This window comes from Agelaius phoeniceus, chromosome 7 (assembly GCF_051311805.1).
Source record: "Agelaius phoeniceus isolate bAgePho1 chromosome 7, bAgePho1.hap1, whole genome shotgun sequence".
NCBI lineage: Eukaryota > Metazoa > Chordata > Aves > Passeriformes > Icteridae > Agelaius > Agelaius phoeniceus.
The window spans coordinates 44,133,181-44,151,833 of record NC_135271.1 but is presented as its reverse complement, the minus strand read 5'-3'; the positions used below and the strand labels follow the sequence as shown (position 1 = coordinate 44,151,833).

Sequence of the window (18,653 nt, the reverse complement as noted above, 5' to 3'; positions counted from 1 at the left end):
CCCAAAATAGCATTTTCTCACTGAAAAGAACATTTTGGAATGTCAGCATGCTGACCAAGAGATTAAGAAGATTAAGAAACAGTTTTGGTTTTTTCTGGGTTTTGGTTGTTGTTTATTTTTGCAAGAAAGTGACTTACAGAGCCTGAGAGCCCCAGCCATCATCTACAAAATCACTAAAACCAGTGAAAAAAGTACCCATGAGCATGCTTTCATGGCTTCAAGAGTCCCTGAAGCCCACTGCACAAACAAACCTTTAAGTTAGTTCATTAATTTTAATGAATTTTAAAAATAGGACTCATGGCCAATAAGTTTTATCCTATTTCTAGTGCGGATAAAGTACATCTATTTTTCTCTTCCCCTCTTTGCAACTCCCCCCAGTGAAAGGCTAATATATGACATCCTCTTCTGTCATTCTCCATTTTACATTTGACACTTGTCCTCTGAAGGGTGAAATCATGGCACCTGCAGAGAAGCAGGGCCTTGCCCTTTTCAGATCACCTGGATGATCTCCACAGCCATGAGCAAAACCTCCTTGGTCCCTACACACCAATCCCATGCTCTGGTAATGCTTTCCCATTTCTTTAGTGCACAGAGTATCTATGGCAGCAAGAGCTGCAAGCATTGCTATGAGCTTATGCAGAAAGCTTTATTTATTTTTAATGAATAATAAAATTAACCTTAGCCTATAATCAAAGCAACCAAATTATGAGGCACTCCAAGAATGACTAAGTTTATTACATAGAAATTGGATCCATTAGCTCATTTCTTGCATCAAGCTGATACTCCAGGCTCCAATCTCACCCACTGCTATTAACCACAAATCAGCCTGTTACATCACATCTTGTGGTCTGTCCAAGAGGAAAAACAAGCAGCTCTCAACAGGAGCTCTGTCCAACTCTCAGAGGAAAGTCAAAACCTTCTTTGTAGTCAGCAAGAAAGCTCTCATGACTGTGGATGCCCAGCTATCATCCCCTCCCAAACCCATGGTCAACACACTAAATGTGGTCCTCAGCAATTGTGCTGGACCCCAGACAGAGAGACAGACAAAAATAAACACAAGTTTTAAGGAAAGATCCAAAACATGTTCATGCTCAAAGTACTCACTACACCTTAAGGGAAAAGTTTTTCAAACATAGAAAACAAAGAATATAAGTACATCTGTATCAAACAGTTAATTATATTGAATTTTCCACCATTTGCTGGGAATTGTAGATAATCAAAATAAATATAAATTCTCATTAAATTTGGTTTAAATTAATTGTTGCTACAGCATTCTATACACAAACTTTTTGCAAAGGACAAATACCAAGGGAAAAGACAGCAGAGTCATATTAAAATAGAGGAAAGCAGAAATAAATATATAGAAAATGTTTATGTGCATGCTATTAAGCAAGTGCATATCAGATCACAGGGAGGACAAAAAAGTAAACAGCAAAGCTGAACATTAAACGAGTCTTCAGAAATATTTATCTTTTGTTGCTTTAGAATTTCTTGAACTTGGGTCAAAGTATAACATTTCTTCCAATGGATTTGTTCTTGGCAAGCATGTTGAACACATTCCAGCTTATGTGGCTAGACAAATGGCTGAAAGCACAAGCTGCATCTCCAGAGAATAAAATTTAATGGAATTAAAATTTCACTACTGTCACCTGTTTGGAAGCAACAGTGCTGCTGATTATTCAATCACTCTGCATTTAAGACTTTATTATTGAAAGGATGAAATTTTAATTTGTAATCTAATTCAAAAGTTAGTAGGGCAGCTAAATATTTTAACTTCTTTCCTGCATATATCCTGTTGCTTAACACTGGTATTTTTCAACAGCTGATAGCACCAAAGATTAGAGAAGCATTTTTAATTGAAATAAAAGAATGAAAACTGACAATGTTTCTTATTTCTCTTTGTAAGGAGCCACAATTTGTCACACAGAGGTGTCAAAATATTTAAAGGGACATACATGAAGTTCTGTACATGTGCAATGAAGCCCCATTAGAAACCTACAGTTACACACAACACAAGCAAAGGGCTTGAAAGTAATGTTAAGAAGAAACATTAGACAAAAGTTTCACTGTCTACACAGTTCTGATCCATTCAGCCATAAAGTAGTAATAACATGAGCCTTCACACAAAACCTCTGCACATGATTCTCACAATGCTGTTAAGAATTTTAAAGCTTTGTGAGAAAATATGACAAATACTGAACAACGTGGCCCTGACCCCAACAGTATTTTCAAAGGAGAGCCAGGTGAGGGCAAGCATAACCACATTCTATCCTGTCACTGACTGTAACCACTGCACTGCTGGGAGTGCATCAGCTTTCCAATCATCTGCAGGATCAATAAACTACACAAATTTCCTCTGCAAACGAATGAGCTGTACTTAGTTTATCACGGGGCACAACTTCTGAACTATTTTGAGTAGGTGGAAAACAGCCTCCCCTCTTTCAGCATCCCTAGACAGCTGTGGAACAACTTGTACTGGCAAACTCTGAGGAATAGCTCTGTTTCAGCTGTAGCCCTTACAAAGCTAAATGGGGAAAAAAAAGAAAGAAGTGACGTGTAGAAAACAGCCGGCACAGGCAGCATAAGGAAAATGAATTAGTAATAGGATTTTGTTGTTTCTCCCCAGACTACTGCTAGGCAGGGAGAGGCAGGACAACATATAACCCCACCACCACAATAAAAAATAATGTGAAAATGTCCTAGCAAGCAGCCCAGGTTTCTCATCTGATGTTTTGCACAACACAGTACTAAAGGAACAACGCAGAACTCCCTAAGCTCTCCTCATCGCTTATACACCGTCATTAACAGCAACATTCCTCTTTTTAGCCTCTCTCACTCCCAGGTTTTCAGGTTCTCTAGATAGTGATAAGCTACTACTCAAAAAAGCTATTTCATCTGCTGGTTCTGGTCCACACTGCAGTAATGGTCTGGGTAATGAACTTTCTTTAATGCCTCAGTGCTTTTAATAAATAATCCTAATTACAAGGCCTTCTTTCCAAAGCATGCTTTGTTGAAGCTATTATCAATACTCCCATTCCAGGTTTGGTAGCGAAAGTAGCTTCATTTTCAGTGCTGAAAGCAAACCTTTATTCCCCCTGCAATGCAGTTTCAAAGTAAATGTACGTTCACATCTTGGAAAATTTAATTATTTACAATATTGAATGCTTGAGTAGCCATGAGCTTCCCCTTCCTTCTCCAAAGTTTTAGATAAACTCAAATAAGAAAGTGGTCCTTAAGTAAATCAGAAAATAAAGCCTGAGGTCTGTCTTTAATAGACATAGAATCACAACTTAGGTCTTGAAATCTCTCTTTATGTGAGCAAATACCACAGCAGAACAGGAGCACATCTGTAAAAGAACCCAACAGATTTCGAGGACGTGACATTCACACCAAAAGCATTTCAGCTCAGAGGTGTGGGTGTCTGTCAGCACTGGTGCTGTGGATTCTATCTAATCTGGCTTTAGAGAATAAATACCAATAGTTTGAGGACATCACTTGTATTCCTGGAATATTTTCATTACAGAGCAACTCAGTTTGTGGTCTCCTAGAGTACTCCATTATGTGTGTGTACATATACATTAAAAAATGAAAGTGTTATTAGTGGGTTATCAGTTCCAAAAGCATGTCTCATGCAAACCCATGTCTGAGCACATTAAACTTCTCTGAGCTACCAAACACATTCATGTCATAGATACCATCAAGAAAATTGCCAAGTAAGTAAACTCATAAATCAATTGCCTGTAGTTACTCTCTCAAGTAACATAATGCAATTTGTAATGTTAATGGCCAAAAAGATATAAAAAACCCCTATCGCTTCCTTTACATGCATTTTGGTTATGGATCAGCACACAACTGCAGATTTACTAAGAATGCACTTGAAAACAGCTCAACTCATGCATGAATGAGCTTTAACTTTATCCAAAAGGGTTTCTTGAGCTCTTGCAGCTCTGTAACATGCTACGGCTGCCCCAACAGGTACTCCCCTTTTACAGCCCCCTAACCATTGCAACAAAATGCAAATACTACAAAGATGAATACCAATTCAATTTTCTGCATTTTTCTTTTTTCCACCTCTTTTACTTTTTTCTTGTTCCCTATCTTCCCTTAGTGTAGAAGCAGAAGCTTTCTCAGCCAGCTACTGATTCACAGAAAGCTTGTAGAAATTTCATCACCAATTTGACTGAAATTCCAACAGGAATTGGAAGTATGAAGGAAAAAACTGTATGACTGAAAGAGTCTTGTTTCATTGGGAAGTCACAATAGAATAAAATTAAAGAGGCAGAAATTTTGTGTTCCGCAATCTAGGTGCAACAGATTACAGATAAATAATATTACCAATAGGAAAGAAGAACTAAGCTCTTCCTTTTAATTATGAGCAAGAACTTGCAAATTTCATCAGCATTTCATGGATGCAGTAATAGATAAAATTTCAGAACAGCAGTTAGGAGAAGAAAGTTGTAGAGAAAACAGTAGGTAAGCTTGAAAATCTGATGAGTGGGGAAATCACTGTAGGAAACACAAAGTATTAAGCTGGTAAAGAAATTGAAAGATGAGGAAAGGGGAAGGAAAAAAAGAATGCCCTGAGTGAGATGAGGTAAGCAAACATCTAAATGAAGGTCTAAGAGGGTAAAGGACATGAATGTTAAGGAGATGTAAAGGTACTAACAGGGAACAGCCTGACAGACAAGGGCCACACAAACTGAATGGCTGAATACACCGGGTCAGGCAAGAACAAGAAAACACAGAACCTGAAATAATCCTAAATCAATACTGTGAGCGATTTGCCAACAAACACAGACTACAAGTGCAGGTGGCAAGGCAGAACGAATGCATTCCCATAAATAAATAGGACTTTAACCACTGATACAAGAAATAGTTTGCTTGTCAAAAGTTATCGCTGTTTCCTGATACACTTCAGCTGCCACAACTTTCATCTTGAGTGGGAAACAGGTAGAGCTTTTAGTTTATGAGAAAGTCACAAACAGTGAATAGAACTTCCTATATCAACACCTCCCTTAAATATAAAATATTTAAGATAATGGGGAAGGTTATCAGAATGACTATTCCTCAATATTACCATTAGTCTTATCAATATATCAGCTTCACCAAAAAAATAACTTCTTATAGGGTCAGCTCTCTCTGTAATTTATATTCCAAACACTTGCATCGATTCAAACCACAAGGACCCAGTCCTTAGGAAATAGGGTTTGTTCCACTACATTTATATACATTCACCAGTAAAATAATTTCTACAGCTTTCAGCAGTCCTCAGGGCCAAAATGCAACATTACTTTTGCATAAGACTTTATGGGTCTATGTAGATGTTTCTTCATAGGCAGTAAGAGGATTCTGGAGGCAAATGGTAACAGGAAACAAAACCACAAGACATTGCAAGAACATATTCAAGATCTACATGGAAGATGATGAAAGTATTTGGTATAAATTACATATTAAGCATTTATGGCTCAAGAAGTCCAAGGTCTAGGGTCCCATTTCACAGAATTTGGCTCAAGAAGTCCAAGGTCTAGGGTCTCATTTCACTGAAATTGGTGAAAATCATCCCATGTGGTCAGTGACAATTCTCAGTAATACTTTGAAAGGTCCCAAAACCATTCACCCTCTTTCACATATTTGACACACAGAGCCACATCGGAGAGACACTCAGAAACCCCACACACCCACACAGCTAACCACAGGTGACGGAAGAGAGATGACTAAACATCCCTTATAGACTTTGGTGATTTCCATTAGTTCCTCCACTCCTATTTTGAGAATAAATTCCCCTCAATGCTCTGACAATACATAATTAATTACATTTATTGACACTGAGGTTAGAACATGAGTCAAGTGTTGTCACATTAAATATTGCACAAGAGTGCCATGAGGCTTTTTTTGATACTATGAAATCTGAAGGTGTCCAAAAAGATGTTTGTAAACCCACCCTTGTGCAGAGTCATGTTTAAGTGGTTTTTCACAGGAATCAGCTGGCAGCTCAGTGCCTGTTACTAGCACAACACCACCTCCCAGCCCATGCACTCCCCCCAAAATTTGTATGCATTCACTTGATCAGGCTTTCAAATTGCACTTTTCTAACAACAGAATATGCTTCCTGAAGGTTGGTAAGCATGCTTGATCACCAGCAGCCACGCTCTAGAGCTTGCACTGGGGATCTTTCATGTTTCAACAGCTGGCTGTGTAGTGAGTGTCAAGCAAAGAAACACTCCCTTGCATAACACCCTTTTTGCATTTTTATATAAGCACTAACCAAGAAGCACATACTGCTAGAGAACAAAATTATTTTGCTGCATATCAGATTTTTCAAATCTGATAAAATTTACTTAAGTATAATTTAAATAACTCATCTTGCTCTTCTCCCCCTTTGCTTATATGCCATCTAAACCTCAAATGCAACAAAAGAATAACCCACCAAATACTTGGTACTTTGCAGAGCTTTGTAGAAGCAGCAGATCTCATTATTTAGTTTTTAAGTATTATAATGCACGAAACTTTATTAGATAAAATATCTCATTATTCGATAAAATATCTCATTATTCCCTGAAGGTCAGCCATTTCTGAGGCAACTCTCAACAGTCAAATAACACTTTCATCACTTGAAAATAATAAATTTAGTGGGGCAAAAAAAAAAAAAATACACAACATATTGGGCATTTGTATATAATGATTAAAGAAAAAAACACCATACAGGACTTGTTGCAAGATCTGCTTTACAAAATACAGAAGGAAACTATCTTTCAGACTGCATGATAATGAAAAATAAAATAAGGTGGATTGGCATTTTCCCCCACTTAAGTCAACATTTCTGTTTTTCTGGACAATAGGGAGAAGGAGGGAGTTTGAAGGACAAAGTAGGAACCACAAATAACTCAGATCTAACATTAGCAGTGGGTGAAAGATAAATGCTTAAGAAGTTTTATGTGCAAAACTGAAGTGACATTGCGAACACTGCAAGGAAATAAACATCAGGAAGATTAAAAATGCAAGCAAGCAAGACTTAGAGAAATGTCAGCAAAACCAGTTGCAAAAAACTTCCCCACACTACAGCTAATTCCAAGGAAGTAGTTTTTAAAGTACAAGAGCAGAGAATTTTTCCCTTTCAAAAAGATAAAGGCGCCAAGACATCCCACAATTTTTATTCAAGAACCTTGACAAGAATTCATTTTTAAATTTAGTGTTGCATAACTCCAAAAAAATAGTCATCCACTGAATTAAATTTGCTTTAAATATATTCACTAACATTTTCTATTTTTCATCCTTTGCTGAAGTTGTTTTTTTATTGCAATATGGCAAGAAAGTTTTGGAAGCTCAAATCTGGAAAGAATATTAAATTAAATACCCGTTGTGCAATTTTTCAAGAAAAGCAAACAAATGGGACCAGCTAAAACAGAGTAAAACAAAACCCAAGCAAAAAAAGGATGAATTGAGGCGAAGAAGAAAAGTAGTAACCCCTAGATTTCAACAAAACACATTGCCTCATGTACCATTTACAATATAATCAGAATTCAAAGGAAATAAAATGTATAGAATTTGTAAGAAGGTAAGGCTGGTTACAAATTCCAGTGACACAGACAACGCATTGATCTCCATTTGACCTAAGCTTTCAATTAAAGCAGGAGGGAAAAACTAGATTGTCCAGCAGTATTGTTAAGGGTTAAATTGTCATGAGGTTCTAAGTCAATAAATAAAATGAAATTACAAGGACACACCACAGCTCAAGTAATAAATATGTGTGAAATAATATAGACATATAAACGCAATTCCTGTGAATCACAAAAGCCCCACAATCCTGACCATATTTTTCACAAGTCAAATTGCAACCCTTTTCTGTATTTTTCTGCTTGGAAAGTCAGATTCTAGTCAGTGAGATGCATCAAACTGGACAATACAGTATAGGCCACAGAACAACAAAAGAAATTTTTAAAAAAGAGGAAAATTACCACAGCTCCCTCCTTGCCAACCCTGGTTCTCACTGAGGTACACATTGGACACCTCCTGTCATACAGAAAGGTTTTTAAAGCCACACCTACCTCTCCAGACTGGTATTGGCACCGCAGCAAATCCTGCTCAAGGATTAGGAGACTTGGCTCTCTCTGATACCAAGGACAAAGCTCTGTCTTGTGCCCAGCAACCGAGCCATGCAACCAGAGATAAGAAGGTGGGGATGGACTGGACCACAAAGAAACGAACCTCAGAAAGCATTGCTAACAAGAGTGAGAGTCTCAGCTCCTTCTGGTCCTGTAGGCATCACAGCAGAGCAGAGTTCTCAGAAGAGATCTGAGAATGGTCAGGCTTTGCAGAGATTAAAGGGAGATTTCTCATCTGTGGCTGGGAGGAAGAAGGCAGAAAGCAAAAAGATGCTTTTCACAGAATGGATCTACAGGCAAAGCCACCGTGGGCAGCACGAGGCCTGGGGGAGGTAGGAAACCTCCCAAAGCCTGCTGGGGAGGAGGATGGGGACAGGAATGTGAAGACAAAATGATGATGTGTCAGAGGGGGAACAGGAGGGGAGCAAAGGATGGGAAAGGGAGCATGGTCAGACCAGTGTGTACAGGAAAACACAGGGAGCTGTCAGCACAGCAAAGCCAGAGAAAATCCTTTTGCACTAAATTGAGACTAGAAAGGGGGGAGGTGTGTTTGCCTGTTAAAACATTTATGGTACATGACAGGCTATACCTCACATAAAGTGTGTCAAAACTCTGCAAGACTCACGCTTGGGGGCTTTCTGCCTTTTTATTCTTATTTTTAATATTCTCACATTCAGAATTTGGAAAGAGAGGCTGCTACTGTGGCTAGGAAAGAGTGGGAATGGAGATGAAAACAAGTTCAAGAATATGAAGTTTGATTTATTAGCCTAGTGGAAGCTTACTGTGCAATATAAGATTTACATGCAAGAGTATGTCACTGCAAAATTAATACTAATTTACAGGGTTTTTTTCTTCAATCAAAAGCTCTGTTACTATCTACATTTAATCACTATAACTATCAAGGAGTGAGAAAAAAATCTGAATCTTTGCCAATACCAACATCTTCCTTTACTACACAAGTGTGCCTTAAATGGAAGCAGAACAAAGAAAAATAAGGGGGTTTTTGTCAGTCATGCCAGATGACTGTCAATAAAAAATGCCTAGAATTTCTTAACTGTTTCTAAAATATTTTTCCTTCTAAATTTCAAAGAATTGATGTCTCAGAGGTGCATCTACAGAAGTGTTGTTTTTATTTTAAAAAGGCTGCTTTTTGCATTTATCATTAACACTTCTAAAGCACAAAAGGTCCTTTTCCTGAATTTTAATGTATCCAACAGGTTAAAGAATCCTAGAGAGATCCTTCATGTTATGCAAGGTACTGTCCTTGAAAGTTTTTGTTGTTTCTACTTTTGAGCCTACAACATTAGGATTTCTTTTAATTAACTGAGAACTATAAGACAAGCTGGGAGGGGGGGGAAAAAAAGTCACTTTAATTATGGCAACTGTCAACAGCACAGCAAGAATTTTAAAGAAATCTCAATAAATATGCAAAGAGACGTCTAAGAGATTTATGAACACGCTCAAATACCCAAGTAACTCCCACAGCATTTAATGAGACACTCCTGGGTAGTCCTGTAGGTGTCTGAACACCTTCTACAAAGCAGACTCGGGGAATGGCTGAGCATAATTCACACCTGTAGTCCCCATCAACGTCAGTGTGGTGTGGTGGGCTTTTGGCACCTCCAGAAAAGCCCACACATTTAAGTCACTTCTGATTATCTCCATCTGTGCACATTTATTCCTGTACAAAATTATCTCATCTCTGTTTATAGCTTAAACTTCAAGCTTAGACCTCGGGCTCACACATGGAGACAGGAATACTAACAGCAATTTATAAAAGAGTAGGAGTGAGGCTGGAATTTTTCAGCACCAGATAATTTCTTCTTTTTCCCTCCCCACATCCTTCTTAATGTGTTAAAGAGGGAGCAAAATAGAAAAAATTTCTTCAGGATTTGGAATATTATACTTGCTACATGGAAATATAAATCATAGCTGTAACAAGAATTTATGAGAATAAAAAAAGTTTGAGATTTAAATACTGGTACTGAAAGTTATATTTTCAGCTACTCTTCGTGATTTGCTTAAACATGGAAAAACATTAAGAGACCTACATTTTAAGCTTTAAGTATTCTCTATTTTCCTCATAACAAGAAATTAAAGTTTACAGCTCTGCCTTTTTACATTGTATCAGTTAAGCACCTGAATTTAAGATATTTTTTTAGTAGTGCATTTTAGATGTTATTAATTTAAATACCTTCATAATTGATACCATATATTAATAAATACTATTATAAAATGCTATAAATATTATATAGAAAAACAGACTAACATAATGAATGAAGAAGAATCTGAAGTATATATACATAAATATATACATATACATACACATGTATATGTATATATTTACATATATATGTATGTATATACATATATATGTATGTATATACATATATATGTATGTATATACATATATATGTATGTATATACATATATATGTATGTATATATATGTGTGTATATATATTTATATATACACATATACATTTTTATATATATACACATATATATTTATATATACACACACACACACATACACACACATATATATATATACATACATATATATATATATATGTATGTCAAGTCATTTTCCAGCACTTGACTTTTGAGAGGGTGGTCAAAATCTGTTTAATTGTGGTATTCAGAAAAGAACGTGATAACTTCAAGGACTATCTATTCCCATAAAAAGTGTGTGTATATTTAGTAAAATCTTTCTTGGCATCATTTTCAGAACATTCATCTTAACAGATGGAATAAAAATGTGGCTCACAGGCAGGACAGACTGACCTTCCAGGACAGGACTCATTTAACCCACAGGCAGATGGGACAGCAGAGTTTAGGAACACTGCACATTTCTGTCTTCAGTTGGTTCAGAAAAAGTTTTACTGGGTCAGTCACTCAAATCTGAAGACCTAATAGTATTACAACTTCCTCAGGTCCTGCAGAATCATAATAAATGCAATAAATACAGATATCACAGCCAGGACTTGTGCACCAAAACGCTGTGCCCCCTGCAAGGGGATTTATTGCTGTTCCAGGAGTTCACTTTGCTAAGAAATGTGGTCTTCATGAACACAGGACAAGCCTGACAAGGACCCTGCAGAGGCTGCAGCAGGCAGGGACTGCTGCTGTGCTCCCTTAGAACTCCTCAGCACTGCACAGCTGATGGCACAGTGACAGCCCACAGGGACCCAGCCCAGGCTGCAGTCAAGGAAAGGAGACAGAGATCAGCAGACAAACCTTGGAAAGCCTTTTATCCTGTGCAAAATGAAGTAGATTTAGTTAACAGTAGAAGCAGGTGAATGGGTGATCACTGACAGGGTTGTCAAGCACTGGCACAGGCTGCCCTGGGAAGTGGGGGAGCCACTGTTCCTCAGGGATGGAAATGTCACATGGATATAGCTCTTAGGGACATGGTTTAGAGGTGAACTTGTCAGCTACAAAAAAAATAAATCATCATGGCTTGCAGCACATTAAGAGGGCATAATTTCCATCAATCAGAAATCCATCTAAATGATGTTACTCAAACTGAAAGTGCATTCAGTTACAGTACAGAGAAAAAGAAAACTACTACAAAATCACTTACACTCATGCATTTTTCCTTTTTTTTTTCATTCTTAAGTAGTGAAAGTAGCAGATAGTTCATTTAGGAAAATAAAACATAATACACTGGGGGTTAACCCCCCCACTGAATGCACTTAGGTCTCTTTTTATAAAAGAGCTTTAACAATGTACTCCTTGAAGAAGTAAAAGTTTGACCCCAAATCAGCATTTCTCTCTTTACATTTCTGTTTTCAGCATTGTGCCTGATGTCTCCATCATCCTTAACCCCTACTGCAGTGCCTGGCAATGACCCATTGTTACAGCCTTGCAAAGTGACAGAGTATCTCTTGCAATTTCTGGTTTTGAAAAAAAAAGAAAGATTGGGAAAAAAAACCCTCAAAAACTCACTTTCAACTTGTTAAAAAACCATTCATTTGGCTGAACATGAACATGGTGTCTCTCAATACAAAAAGTGTCCTTGTTTTCCAACACCTGTTAAGTGGTAGCTTGCATAAAAGCAAGACTTTTTTTGACAGTGTAGGATTTCATATCCAGCTTTTAAAATGGCAGTTGACCTCCCCTTGCCCTTCCTAAGTATTTAATTGCCTTAGTCTACTGACACACTGGGCCACCATCACATAAATCTCACCCAGCACACAGTCAATACTTCTACTTTAAAATTTGCTATTATAATATAAGAAAGCCTTTTTTCTGTGTTCTGCTTTTAGATTTAGATCACGTTTTACTCCATTGCTGTAAACTTTTTATTTGGCTTTGTGAGGGATTAATTAAGTTCATCACACAATTCAAGTAATTCAAACAAATACTACAAGGTTTGTGATAGTACTCACTGACATAGATGTGTATGTCGAATATACAAGAAACACATAGAGCAAATTTATCCTTAAGTATTATCTTAAAGCAGCTCAATCAGGAGGAGTCTGTCCCTGTTTTCTCTACACCTCCCCAATTTGATATTCATAAAAATGAATAAGACTCCCCCACAAAGTTTCTCTTCTCTGGGTTGGACAGTCCCAGCTCTCTCAGCCTTTCATCCCATACCAGATGCTGTAGTCCCTTACAGGTATAACTTCTCCAGTCAAAAGTTAAGTAGGTAAGGCAACTCATTTTGACAGAGTGGAAAACCACTCAAACCTGAACACTTCAAACCAGACATAGCACCCAAAGTGGTGCACATTAACATGGGAATTCTAGAAGTATCCATAAATGTTGTGGCAGCAAATCAGTTACTATTCCTGTTAGCATGGCATCATCTGTGAAAAACCAAATACTATTCCCCACATAGATATGGTACTTCTAATACAGAATAACACAATAAGCATAAAATGGCTCAGAGGTTATGCACAATTTACAGCTTCAACTGTGTTGTTAACTCTGAAAGTGTTTTAAAAAAAACAAGATATTTTGATGCTTCTCACACTTACTTGAACTATACTATTACTACCATAAGCCTTCATTTGCCCATCTTCATCTGCTGTAAGTGAAATATTTTCAACACAGTTGTAAATACCAAAGAACAGCATCAACATAAGTCTGTATGTAACCAAACTCAGAGTCAGCAACAACAGCAGCAGTAAAAGTCAACCAAATAAGAACACACACATTGGAGACACAGCCCAAGGTACCAAGCTGGTACACTGTATAGGCTTTTAAAGGCTTACTAAAACTTCAAAGACTAAATTAATAAGTTTCATGCTTCAGATATCTATTCCAAACATCTTACTTGATTTATGCACAGTTGGTTTTTACAAACAACCCACACAGATAAAGAATTTTGGACCTAATAGTACAAATCTTGCAACCATTTACTAGAAAAAGCCATTAACATCTTGCAAAACCTTTTTTTCCCTCCAAGCAATAAGCATTCCTTCATCAACACAATTTCTAACACGCAAGTGAATGTATTTTGGCCTCAAATCTTGGCTGCCTTTATCTGAGTAAATGATACAAGCTTTTTGAAAATGCTTTGAAAGAACTCTCTATCCAGTATGAAAGAAAGGACAGCCATAGACCTTCTTCCACTCAACAGCTTTCCATAATTACAGCATTTTATCAATGAAATTTTATGCAGGTTACTATCAAACTCATTCTGTTTCCCAGACAGTCCCAAAATACATTGCAAAATATCATTAAGTGTGTGAAAAGCATGTACTTTCATCCCAAGTGATTAAAGACAAGCTTGGTCAATTCTCATATTTAAGTTAAGGCAAGACCAGAATACAGTACACCTAATTTCAGGTCCCTTTTAAAGATCTTCCCACTGGCTCTTTTCAGCAGAACCTTCCTCCAGGTACCTTCATCTTCAGAATAGGATTCTGGTTTTTCTGAGTTAGTCTTATGAGTAAGACTTCAACGTTCTGCTTTAAAATGTCTGTTTACCAAGTATCCATGCATATATGCACTCTTCAGGATTTTACTGAAATTGAGTAAAACTTGACTAGCACCTCTTAAATCAGATGCAAGTCTCCACTAGTGTAATGAATGTGCTTATCCCACACATACACATGCAAATTAAGTTAAAGCCATTCCCACAAACAGCCCCCTTTTGATACCTCAAAATCTGAGTTATTAAAAATAAAGTAAATTAATTATCCAAAGAACTTGAGTATCTAGGCAGTATTGTCTCTTCCATGTGACTGCTGCCAGGTGAGTAAAGAGCAGAGAGCTGAAGCTCTGTGTGATTTATACAATATCCAAATCAGCTTCAGAGAAATTATTAAGTTTACCAAATCTCTACAATTTCAGCTTAAGAAACACAAGTCAATCAAGTCCTGCAGATATTTGATATTATTTATTTCTATATTGTGTGAGTAAAAAAAAACCAAAACAAACCACAAATGATAAACAGGAACTGCAGAGGAAATGGAAGGGAAAAGGAAGAAATGGAAGCAGATGTGGACAGTTGTTAAGGCAGTTCTGAAGGGACAAAAGAGGCCTCAGTGAGAGATAATGCTCCCTCTCCCCCAATAGCTGTTGAATAACAGTAGCTGAATTGATTTCTTCCTTAAACACACCCTCAATAACTCTCAAGAGTTGCTGTGGAAGGAAGCACGGGGGGAAAAAAGCCCTGCAAAGTTCATCTTGATTTGTGTGGGAGAACTCCTGGGACCTGGCTGCTGTCTTTCACTGCTGACAGTGCCCCCAGAGCTTCACCTTCTGTGCCTTCAGAAGGCAGGAGCATGACTGGAACTGGGTTCTAGGATGCAGGGATGTCACATCAGGCATGACATCTCCCACGTGAATGTGACACCCTCCTACTCCCCTGCCTTTCACTTCAGCCCTCTTTCCAGAGAGATGAAGACCTCACCAAGCCATTAGGGGAATTCTCTGTGCAATGGGAATAGAACAGGCTTCAGTACACAGAGTGTGCATTGAAACAGCTCTTTTGAGGCAGTAAAACTTGGGGCAGGGGCACCCACAGAAATTTACATCAAGCTCAGTCCAATACATATCTTTTCACTGAAATGGGCAAAGCCTATCAATATTAGCATGCCAAGCCAGCAACAAAACCCACACAGTTTAAACAATGTTGTCAATACAGCACAATATTACTCATACACTTCACACTTACAGTGCAAATTCTCATCTCTCCACCTCAGTTTGGCTTCCTTTCCCGTCATAAAGGGCATAGAAAAAGGAAATAAAACAGCTACAGCAGCTAAAACCCTCCATATAATGTTCTAACATTCAAGCTACAATAGCTTTCATTTTTCTGCATCCTTACACTTTTCACAAAGTTGAATAAAAATTCACAGAGGTGACCTCATAAATAAGGCTGGTAAAGCACTATGGTCTCAATCTGTAGGAACAGGTGACAAAATGCTTACCTTCCAAACAGACACACACACAGCAGATGGCAACCCTCACTAAGTGTGGAATTGAGGAACAAGGCTCTCTCTGCAATCCCTTACAAGCACATGAAAGGTACTGCTAACAAGGAGAAAAACATCTGGAGGAGAGTGTTTATATATGGAACACAGTTGTTGAATAAGCAAACGGAAGTGTGAATTTGCATTTGTTAGTGTATCTATGGTCTGGCTGCTTTGCAAACAGCTACAAGGCAATGTAAGGAAAAACCAGACTGAAAGGCTCAGAACGTTTTTGGGGCAATGTGTACACAATGCTTTTTCCCATACCTCTTCTAGAGCATGTGCAAAATGAACAGCTTCAATGGGAGATTTGACTTCTAGTTAAATATTAAAGAAAAATAGCATTTTTTTAATCTTGTGCACACAGAAAATAATCATGTAGCAGAAAGCCACAGCACAAGACAGTGTGAACTAAGCAAACAATCCATTGCTTTTTCTGTACAATTTCCAGTTGTCATTCTAAATTAAAACAGGAAGAATTTAAGGAGCTGTCTGTTTTCAGATGAAAATCCCATTCCTAAACAGGATTAGCTGGTAACCTAAAAATATCAGTCAGTAATCTCCAAAAGTCATAAGCTCATGCACCCCACAAGTCCTATACCAATCACTAACTAAAAGAAATTAGGTCAGAATCCAAATCAGATCACACTACAGTAGCATCAATCTTCTTATTTCAGAGCTGTCACATTTTAAATCTTCCACACAATTTCTACATAAATTATTAAAAACAGAGGAGATTTGCCCTCCAAACAGAGACTAACTAAAAGTGACATTCTAGTTTATTGTGACAGTTTAAAAAAATACATATCTTCAGTCACTTAAGACCTACATCTCTAAACACACCCCATCAAGCAAACAAACAAATGTTATCTGACAGGCTGCTTTAGTTTCCTTAAAATGATCTGGGATCAGGTGACAGTTCTTCTGTTACTACCATGGACTACTTTCTTTCCTTGTACATTCCCATATCTTATTTTCTATAGGTAAAAAATAATAAACAGTATATAATATCTGACAATTTTTGAAATTTATTGGTGTAAAGCCACACCTTTTCACAATGACAAGAGTCTTGCAAGATGCAGACTCAAGGACACACAAAGTATTTCAGCATACTACAATAACTTGCATCTGCAAGTCATTAACTGCACTATTAAAGAAGTGGCCATTTCAGCTCACATTGTTGACTGCCTGCCTTGACTGACTGCCATTTGGGCAAAACCACAAATATCCAATGAAAGCATCTCACTGGTACTGTGTTCCCAGAAGTAGCATCACTGACTTCCTGACAATTATCACAATTTTTAATGGCTTTTAACCTTGGTGCAGTTCACTGACTGCCACTGCTGGCAAGGAGTAGCTATGACCAGAAAATAAGTTTTATCTACAACTTTTAGATAGAGGCTGACTCCATAATGAGAAGCAGTGTGGTACTCAAGTCCTATGACATCTTCAACTCTAAAATTCACGCTTTATCTACAAACTTGTCACCAAAGCCAAACCAACTGGGTAGCTAATGGCAGCAAGACACTTCAACACTCTTATTTTGTCTAATTTTATGGTGACATTTATGAGCTGTAATAAGCTATTTGAATCAGTGTCATAAACCTTCATAACACATAACGAACTAGAGGGCAAAGTAAGTGGTTTGCTTCCTAATTAAACAATAGTTTAAATTCTTGCCATGCAGAATAAACCTCTTATTAAATACCATCAGTTTTGACTTTTTATATAACAAGATTCTGTCTATCCCTGGCTGAGTTACAATGACAATCACAAGTCTACAGACCAGCAATTCCTTTGGGAAGGGACATTTACCGACTGCAGTTTGAGAAAATATAGAAAATGTCATGAGAAAAGCCAAACAAAGTTTTCACTCCTCACACATAACCACCCTAAAAATGTCCCAAAAAATCGACATCCACAAAACACCAAAACAACCCCAACAATAAAACCCTGCCCAATGATTTAACCAGTGCCTATTGCCTCATCTTTGCTAATAGACAAAATCTCCACTTCCTCACGTGTTCTGAGCCCATCAGAAAGTACTGTCAGCATGACCTGGCACATGAACAATGCTCTGCAGACACAGTGCAACCAGCAGACATTTATATCACCATATCAGTTGTGGAAATGGCATTGAACAAGCAGGGGGTTTGTTTGACTTTGTTCTGCTTCTCTCTCCCTTGGATCAGTTTACTTGCAGTGGACCATCTCTGCTAATTTTAGCTGCAGTTCTCAGTCATTTTCAGCCAAATCCAAATAGTTTCTCAGGAACCCATACTCCCAGGCATGTAACATCACACTGCTTAACTCTGACAAACTAAGTTTGCAAATTCTTGCTACAGGCAAAGCAGAGAAATTGGAGTTCTCTTCATACCACAATCTAGCAGTGATGCATAAAAAAACAATCAAACCCTGCAGTGAAGAAGCCTTCACTTCATGCTCTCTTGTGATAGGATATCACAGCTATGAGAGGATAAAGCACAGCCAGCCAACACAAACTCAGTTTGAATGCAAGGCCCAGTGAAGAGCTGTGGGACCCAACTTATACAGCCTGTCATGGAAGACAGGCATGCAAGGCCTTTTTCCTGCCAAAGTGGGCTGACAAAAAGGTTAGCCTGAACAGTTAAATTTTCTTGCTGCCACAGCTGTCAGAGAGCACTCCTGCGTGGCTTGTCACTTGTCTTGAAAAACTAGAAGTTTCACAAAAGAAGGTAAATCTATTTCTTTTCCTCTTCTCACCCCATCTCCCCGGGAGCTACAAATTAATTAAAAAAGCTTAAGCAACTATAAAAGCCATCAACAAGAGGCAGGGAGAAGTACAATTAAATAAACCCAGTAATGTAAAACCCAAACTGCAGGCAGACAATTGAACACAGTATCCCTGGGTTGATGTCAATATAAGGAAGGTGGAAGGAGCATTGTGTTACAATCTAAGCCTTAATAGCAAATTTCTTTACACTCATATCAACATAATAATTTTCTAATGCAGGAAAGAAAGCAGTGCAAAGCTCCAGCTGAAATATAGACTGAATAGCAATCTCATAACCTTTGTTCTCTGTTAAAAGCTTGATGGACTTTGTTAGTGTTTATAATGTTACAAAGCATTAGGCCTCCAT

General features: G+C 37.7%; 1 protein-coding gene across 4 annotated transcripts in view; it reads right to left on the bottom strand.

The window, feature by feature from the left end:
- The window catches only part of MGAT5 (alpha-1,6-mannosylglycoprotein 6-beta-N-acetylglucosaminyltransferase), a 112,226-nt gene that overhangs the window by 77,328 nt on the left and 16,245 nt on the right, over nt 1-18,653 (bottom strand). Inside the window, exon 1 of one of the 4 annotated variants that reach the window (XM_077181735.1) lies at nt 8,046-8,178. The exons of the other annotated variants lie outside the window; for them this stretch is intronic. The gene's annotated coding sequence lies outside the window, so the exon portion shown is untranslated. Of the gene's footprint in view, nt 1-8,045; nt 8,179-18,653 lie in introns of those variants that run through there. 4 annotated transcript variants of the gene reach the window in all.